Source organism: Dicentrarchus labrax, unplaced genomic scaffold, assembly GCF_905237075.1.
Source record: "Dicentrarchus labrax unplaced genomic scaffold, dlabrax2021, whole genome shotgun sequence".
NCBI lineage: Eukaryota > Metazoa > Chordata > Actinopteri > Moronidae > Dicentrarchus > Dicentrarchus labrax.
In genome coordinates this window covers 32,852,226-32,861,205 of record NW_026136711.1, presented here as the reverse complement: position 1 = coordinate 32,861,205, position 8,980 = coordinate 32,852,226, and the positions used below count along the sequence as shown (strand labels likewise).

The following is an 8,980-nucleotide window of genomic DNA, read 5'->3' as shown; positions in this document are numbered from 1 at the left end:
TTTCTGTTCTGAATTATTAGAATAGTTTAACTCAATCTAGATATGAAGACAGATGAGATAGACTGAAAATAATAAACAAAAACAAAAGTGCATGAAAAGAAAAAGAGTCACAATGCAGAGAGAATTAATATGAGTCTCACTTCTACAATAGTTTCTTCTCAAACTCTCTCTCGGCTTTTATCTTCATCGAAACAGCCTCACAAACAACAACAACACAGCTACAACCAAACCCAGACAGCATCCAGCCCGAGGTGTTACTTTTTGGTTATGAAAAGAAAAGAAGACCCAGAATTAAAGATCAAAATCTAGAGCAAGAGATTGCAAGATTACGCTTTTGATTACTTTTGTACCACCCACCTACACACCCTTGTTCCCTACTTTGATACCCCGAGCTCCTCCACCTCCACCTTCTCCTCCTCCTCCTCCTCCTCCTATTCTCACTTTGGTTTTCATTGTTGTGAAGCCCTTACACATCAGTTCCAACTGGGTCAGATATGAGCGGGGGAGGGAGGAGAGGAAAGGGGGAGAAGTAGTATTTCTCTTTCAGCAACTCTTGTTGCCTTTGTGTCATATCAACTTGTTATGTCAGCTGTCATCTCTCTCATCTGACACAACAACCCGAAGTATCATATTACCACACAAAAACAGAACATAAACAGAGCTGATAAAGGGGAGAGAAGGATTGCTTGTGTGTGTGTGTGTGTTGGAGAGGCCTATATGTGAGGGATGGAAAGCACATTTGAAGTGTATCTTGCTCAGTGTGCTGGGGGCGTACCAGCGCATTAATTATCTCAATTCAACTTTATTTGTATAGTACCAATTCATAACAAAAGTCATCTCAGGTCACTTTTTAATAGACCCAACAGTTCCCACCACGAGCAAGACCTTGGCGAAGGCGGCAAGTAAAAACTTCCTTTTAAGAGGCAGAAACCTCGGGCAGACAACGGCTGGTGGGTGGCCGTCTGCCTCGACCAGTTGGGGCTAGAGAGAGAGGACAAGAGACAGAGACAAAGGTGCACAACAAAAACAGTAGCAACAACTATACATGATGATGACGATGACGATGACGACGATACTTGCCACAATGATGGGCAATAATAACACTACTACTAATAACTGTAGTAATAATAATAATAATAAATAATATCAGTAATATTGGCAGCAGGCTCCACCAGGATCCATGACAACCTGCGAGATGAGAAAGCACAGAACTCTGAGGAAGAAGTGAAGTTAGTAATGGGACATGAATGAGTGCAGAAAGAGAGAGGATAAGAGGAGCTCAGTGCATCATGCGAAGTCCCCTGGCAGTCTAGGCCTATAGCAGCATAACTAAGAAATAGTTCAGGACTCACCTGATCCAGCCCTAACTATAAGCTTTATCAAGAGGAACGTCTTAAGCCTACTCTTGAATGTGGTGAGGGTGTCTGCCTCCCGAACCACAACTGGAAGCTGGTTCCACAGGAGAGGAGCTTGGTAACTGAAGGCTCTGGCTCCTGTTCTACTTTTAGGGACTATAGGAACCACAAGTAGCCCAGCATTCAGAGAACGTAGTGTTCTAGAGGGGTAATAGAGTACTATGAGCTCTTTAAGATATGAAGGGGCCTGACCATGAAGAGCTTTGAAGGTGATGAGAAGGATTTTAAAAATTCTATTCTAAATTGTACAGGGAGCCAGTGCAGAGGAGCTAGTACAGGAGAGATGTGATCTCTTTTCCTAGTTCCTGTCAGTACTCGTGGTGCAGCATTCTGAATAAACTGGAGTGTCTTAATGGACTTATTGGGGCAACCTGATAATAAGGAACTGCAGTAATCCAGCCTAGAAGTAACAAATGCATGGACTTTAGGTTGATATGTTAGCAGGCAGTCATGGCCAAGAACATCCACCACTAACCACATGTGCAGTTGATTACCACTGTCAATTAAAAATATAGTGAAATCTAAAAAGAAAGTCAAAAGACAAAAAAAAAAAAGGTAATCTACAGCCCTGTGGTAGTGAGAGCAGTGACAGTTCTGACGAGTATTAGTGTTTACACTGTTCACCATCTTAGTTAGCATGTTAGCATTCTAATATACAGCTGAGCTTGAAGGGAAATCCATCAGGGTGTTAGATAAGTTACCCAAATTCCTTAACAATCAATTCAGTACGGTAGTTGTCAACATTTCACTCAAAACCAGTAATGTGTCCATTAATGTTTGCACAAAAGTTTGTGTCAATCCATCTTTTAGTTATAGCAGCTCATTCAAAAAACACAGAGAGGTGGGGACACTTATCAAATATTAACCATCATAGTTAATATTTAATGACGGAAAATCAAAGATGCATCACACTCACACTCACACACACACACACACACACACACGCGCACTGCTTCGACGCCGGTATTCTACTTCCCATGATGCACATCATCATTCCTGTGAGTTTTCACCTCTCCTGACTGCAAACCAGGTTTTGATGCTCACTCTCCCTGTTGGTAGTCCTGTCAGCTGGTATGCCTCCTTTTCCCCCGGCCAACAGGTTTAAACAACACAGTGGTGCTGGCATCACGTAACCACACCACCACTAGCTTCTGCAGCGGTGATCACAAAAGCCTAGACGTTTGAGTTTGCCAGGAAGATGAGTAGGAATCACTAAACTGTCTCCGGTCCATTGCCCTTGAGGGTTAATGATGAGATGTACAGCAGGCTTGCATCCCTGACCGGCTGGCTGGCTCGTTATTATAGTGAGCATGGTTATGGTTTTGGTTTTGTTGATAACTGGCCTGCTTTCTGGGGCTGCCCCAGTCAGCTGAAAGTGGATGTGCTTTGACCTACAGGTTAATATAGGACAGGTTGCTCTGCAGTACTATATCAATGCCCAAACATGGGCTCCCTCCCAGTCTCAAACCAGTTTTAATTGGCGATTTCATACATTTCACCCATGACAGTGTCACAGCACACACAGCAAGCACACAGTGAAACTTTGGGCCTTGCTGTTGGTGTATTACTATTGTTAGGCTTATTATTGAGGGGAAAAGTAAAGTTGACTACTATAATTACAGCTGGATTGCACATTTTAGAGATATTAAATGTCTTCTATTTCACAGCAAAACAATGACAAACTAAATGTTTGGCCTGAGGTTATAAAGAAAGGGTTACAAAGGAAGAGAGAGTCATATTATATTCCTCTCACTTGTTCTCTCCACCTTTGCTCCTTCCTTCCTCTTATTCTTCCACTTTTTGTCTATCCCCTCCTATTTTTCTGTAATTTCATTTCTCCTAAAATGTTTCCCCCTCTATGCATTTTTCCCTTCATCTCATCCCAATTCCTCTCCCTTCCTCCATTCTTCCCCTTTCACTAATCTTTCCTCCACGCTCGGCTCCTCTTCTCCCCCCAGCCTTCTCTCCTTTCAATTGCCTCTTCCTTTCCTTTACTTATCTCCTCTGTCCTCTAACTTCTTCCTCTCTCCCTCCATTCTCTCCTCTCCTGTCCTCTCATTTCCTCTCATCCCACTCCATCCCTTTTTTCTCCTCAGGAGATTTTCTCCCACGGGAGGTGGCATAAGCTAATCCCAAAAAGCTGTTTTGAAAGGCGGCAGAGAAGCAGCGGCCCTCCGCTTCAAAACACCCACAAACCTAACACCTTTTATATTCTTCCTCATTTCCTTCATTCCTGTTTGATTGCAGACCTGTCTAATAAAGCGTATACTTCCATAAGCACTCTCTGGCTTTGTGTTTTCATCATCCTCTCCCCTGACCAGTCGACCAGAGTCACTGCAGAGCTGTGTGTGTGTGTGTGTGTGTGTGTGTACAGCATTGTTTGCTGGGGCGGCACTTTGGGGATTGCCGCTATGAGAAGCTGGACGTATAGCACTGAGTGGGCAGAGAAAGCTCACTCAAGCCTGGAGTTATAATGAGGCCTTGTAATAAACAGATAACACTGTTTGATTCTGTACTGCTCCTCAATCTCAACTAGCTAATGCTCCCTCTTTTTAATTTTAATTGCACTATCCCACTTGGCAAAATTGCTCATTTTCTTTAAAAAAAATAAAAATGCAAACGTCTCCCACGGCGGCAGGGAACAAAGCGAAAACAGGCTTCCGGCTTGCCTTTCGTTTCATGTTTTAATAAACTCATAAAAAGAAATATTTCGATTCCAACAACAGGGAGACATATTGCCTCCCAGTGTACGAGAATCTCTTCGGCATGAAATTGTTAAATGTGCTCTAAATAAGGTGGCAATGAAACGTAAAATGACTGGCTGGTATCGGCGGTGGGTTGGGAAGACGGAGGGAAAGGCTCAGGCGGATTCTGGAGGAGGTGATAAGGAGAATTGGTTGGGGAAGGAGGAAGAGGAGATGAGAGGGGGATGAGGAAGGAGGCATAAGGGAGGGAATGCAAAAGTGTAGAGGGAGAAAGAAGAGAAGAAAACAAGAAGAGGGAAGGAAATTGGACAAGGAATGAGAGAGCTAGGGAAAGTAGTAGGGGAGGATAGGGAGGGTACAGATGGGGTGGTAGAAGATGAGAAGATAATAAGAGGAAGAGAGCATAAGAAGAAAAGGGGAAGGTAAGGGAGGAGATTGGGGCAGGTAAGCGACAAGGCAAGAAAAAGAAAAAACAGTTATAATGTTAGAGAAAAATGGGTATTACAGAGAAGAAGAGGGGAAAGGAAATGGCAAAATGACAAAAAGCAGGAGGGGAAAAGGATGAGAGAACATAGAAGCTTGGGGAGAGATGTGATCAGGTAAGAGAGGAACAATGGAGGAGAGCAAGAGAATAGTACAAACAGGATTAGACAGGAGATGAGAGAAAATAAGCAGAGACGACACCTGGGGAGGAGAGAAGAAGAGACGGGAGGAGGGAAGCAGAGTAAAACTGAGGAAAAGTGACGAGTGGGGAGGCAGGAGAAGGTGAGGAAGAGAGGAGATATGGGAGGATTGGAGGAGAGTATATAGCGAACACAATGGATTTGGATGGCAGAGTTAGAGACCTCCAAATCCCCTGAAGAAAACAACACAGTGAGGCAGGGAAAGACAGAGCCCTGCATGAGGGGAGATAGAGGTAAACCACACTGGATTCTCTCTCGCAGCCAGAACCAGCCTACATTTTCTGCACTCTCTCTGGCCCCCGAACCAACAATGTAACCCAGCGTAGCTTCCAAAAGCACACACCATGCAGCAGCTGCATAATCCAAATTCCAAAGGCATGTAATTAGAAGAGTTAAATTGGGAGCGGGAACTGTTGTGTGTCGTGAGAGGCGGGCGCTTATTTAGAAAATGCCAAATCGCCTCATGTTGTAAAGTTGCAAACCAGATTTTGCAGAGCACAACATTTCCATTACTGCCTGTACTGTAAAAATCCTTAAAAAAAAAAAAAAAAAATATATATATATATATATATATATATATATATATATATATATATATAAAAAAATTCTGTGTTATTATGAGCTTAAGTAGAATTATGATATGAAATTAATCTCTGGAATCCAACAGTGTAAACTGCTAATATGACAGAAATGACCACTTTACCCTAACTGTTGTCTTTATCACCTGGGGTGAAAATGTACCTCAGTGAGGTACCAAACTCAATAAAAAGGCAGATCATCGCTGACAGATGATGGGTTTTAAAAGAGTTGTAATGTGGGATTTGTTACTTTGGGTATTGAGGGTTCCTGATGTATAGGTCCCATTCATTCAGCATTGTATTCCCAGTTGCTACAACTATGCATTTTTGAATTTGCTTCATGTCTTATTTGTGCCATTGGACGGCTTCTTCTCCACAACATCAGCTGAGGTGGTTATCACAAAACCATTCTCACAAAATTATTTATGGGGATCACATAAACCTGCAGTATAATTGTGTTTCTGGGGGACTCCTGTGCTCTCTGTTGAAGAAGATTGAAGATATCACTGAAACAAAACTTTGACGGGGGAATTTACAAAGAGAAAATACAGGAACTGGACACTGAGTGAATTTCAATAACATTGAATGAAAGTAAAATATTACATTGTTTATTAAAACTTTTGGTGTGCATTTTTGTGAGGGGATTAGCTAGATTATTTATCTAAAGCTAAATGCAATGTTTAAAGCCTACAAACCAAACCTCATTGACATCTCCTTCACTCTGCTGTTTGTCCGCCAGAGCTATTTAAAACACGTGTGGTTGTGCAAGCTTTAGTGTTTACCTAGTCACAATGTCTGATGAAACAATTTTATCGACATTAGTAATAGTTAATGCATGCTGAAGATGATAATCTAATGTTTTTGGGCTATCCTACTTAAACTCACAATTAAAAGGACAGTCACAGATTTGATTCCAGTCTTTTTTAGCAGCTGCTTTCACATTATGTGAACTCTCAAGAAACCCTTGGATTATTGAATGCAAAATATCTGGTGGAAACCAAACTGTTAACAACTGAGTTATTAAGAAATAGATATAAGGAGAAATTTGGTTTAAAAACAAGACAATAAAATCAGTAATGGGAATAAATTATGCATGAGTGTCCATTAAGAAAATATATGAAGAAATGTGAGTGGAGGTGAAGTTATTCTTGTGAACCCAACAGTCACATTGTTGCTGTCATTATCACTTTCCATTTTAAATGAATACATAATGTATGAGTGAGTGTGACTTTGTGTTTGTTTTCTTACCCCGTAGTTGTAAAGGCCATCTCACTGTTCCTTTCAACAGGAATAATCTGTTAATCGATTTGCAGTTTAAACAGATTTAGAAGCCAACAGGCTGTTATGGCCACATTATTCTACATTGTGGTTTGTAGCAGTAGCAATACAGGGTACTAAAGTAAAGTAAAACTACATTCTTACATACTCTGATGAAGATAAAGTAAAATCTGGTATCAAATTGCAGAGAAAGTAGAAACAAACTTGAGTGATTTCCTTTGTGTAAGAGCCTTATTAAGGTTAAATGTATATTTATACTGCCATGTAGGTACATACATATCTGTAATCGTGTGTTTATGCATATGTGTGGTTTGCTAAGATGTACAGTCAATCTAACTGACAAAGTGCAGAATGACTGAATTTATAAAATAAAGAAATTAAATGTGTGAAAGAACACAGGGCGTATCATGACACATTTGACGACTGAACACTGATGATAATTTACAACAATTTAAGAAAGACGTATAATTATGACACTTCAGTGTTATTACATGAGGGTTAAAGTTCAAGTTTGATACTACGAACTAGTTAGGTCATGTGATGATTAATGAGACAACTTGATGAAAACTGAGCCAAATTCAAATTTCCATGGTATCACAAACTCCAAGTTCTGAAGCTACACTGGTAAAATCCATTCAAATCAACTATCTGCAGGAAGAGGAAAAGAATGACTTTTAAACCTTTACATCAGCCTGTGAGGGGGAAAAGACAGAGGACTAGACCTGCAAACAAACTGGCTGGCCATGGTGTAAGCGCAGGGCAACCACCAAAGCCGCAAGCCATCCATTACAATCATTAGAACATACAACTTGTTGGGTATTATGCCTTACATCGGACACCCAGCCAATCAGAATTAAGAGTTCTCAGTGGCAATTGTATAGTTGCAATTCCGGTTCCTCAGTCACACAGTTGTGGGTCTACCTGTGACACTCCATGATAGCGTTGATATTTAAGAGATGTATTTTCTATTTGTTTGAAAAGAAATGAAAAAGTAGTGTAGCAGCATAGACATAGGGCTGTCATGCGGCAGTTAATTGCACCTGCTGACCATTGGGGCGGCAGTATATAAGTACGGCCCTCCTTCTCGCACGCTCACTAACGCATCATTTCCGGGTCAGGTGTTTGCCTGTGCAGGCCCTCCCCCCCGTGCGGCTCCTTCTTTTTTTTTTTTTTTTTTTGTTTCCTTTTTTTTAAAACCCGTGTGTTTTTACTGCAGAGCAGCGACCGAGTGCCCCGTGCTTTGTGCTCCATGCTCCGTTTAGACCTTGGTTCTCTCTGGCGGTGGTAAGTGTCCTCTCTCTCTGTTACACCGAATGCTATCCTGTAGCTAACGCTAGTGTGGTCACAGGTAGATGTCCGCTGCCGTGTGGGTCTCTCTCTCCCTCCCTCTCCCTGTGCAGGTTTGACTTTGAAAACAGGTATGCCACCTTAAATCTAACTCTCAAAAGCTTTGATTAATGTAGTTTAGCTATGCTAATGGTATGTTTATTGACAGGGAATGCTCGTCAGCTGGCCGAAATCTACAGGTGGCGATTCACGTGCCTTCACCACCAGCTGATTGGGACCGCTGCTGTTTTGTCTCTGTTTTGTCTCTGCCTTGTCGCTGCTTTGTCGGTGTTTTGTCTATGCTTTGTCTACACTGATTTATTTACATTGCTTTGTCCGCACCGCTTTGCCTCTGCCGTTAAACACACGGTTGCTGTGTTTATACCGCTTTGTCGACTATATGTCTGCTGTTGTGCCCCTACTGCTAGCTGCATAGCTGTGTCTCTGCTGCTGTATGGACATTGTCCCCTGCTTTGCCTCTGCAGTCACTTATTCCTTGCTGCCGTGTTCTGCGGCTCTGGCTGCTTGGTGGCTTCTGGCTACAGCCAGCTTGCATGGTGAACTGCAGACACCATACTTTTAATCTGTTTATCTCTTTTTATTTTAGCTGAACGATGGTGAGGAGTTAATCCCTTATTTTTGTATTACTTGTTTTGTTTATTGTTTTGATTAACTAGCTTGGTAAGCTTAAAAGGTTAACTATCTGCAGGAAGAGGAAAAGGATGACTTTTTAAACCATTTACATCAGCCTTTGAGGGAAAAAGACCAGAGGAACTATTGACCTGCAAACAAACTGGCTGGCCAGCTGGTGTAAGTGCAGGGCAATTTTTTTTTTCCCCCCCCTTCCACCAGTAAGCCGCAAGCCATCCATTACAATCATATAGATACATATATACTTGTTGGAGTATTATGCCTTAAACTGGGAACACCCAGCCAATCAGAATTAAGAGTTCTCAGTGGCAATTGTATAGTTGCAATTCCGGTTCCTCAGTCAC

General features: G+C 41.8%; 1 long non-coding RNA gene across 1 annotated transcript; it reads left to right on the top strand.

Moving 5' to 3' along the window:
- Positions 1-7,870: 7,870 nt before the first annotated feature.
- LOC127371905 (uncharacterized) lies at positions 7,871-8,468 on the top strand. Its single transcript, XR_007886480.1, has 3 exons — positions 7,871-7,943; positions 8,008-8,077; positions 8,155-8,468. It is a non-coding gene; the product is annotated as an uncharacterized LOC127371905 (long non-coding RNA).
- The last annotated feature ends 512 nt before the right edge of the window (positions 8,469-8,980 follow it).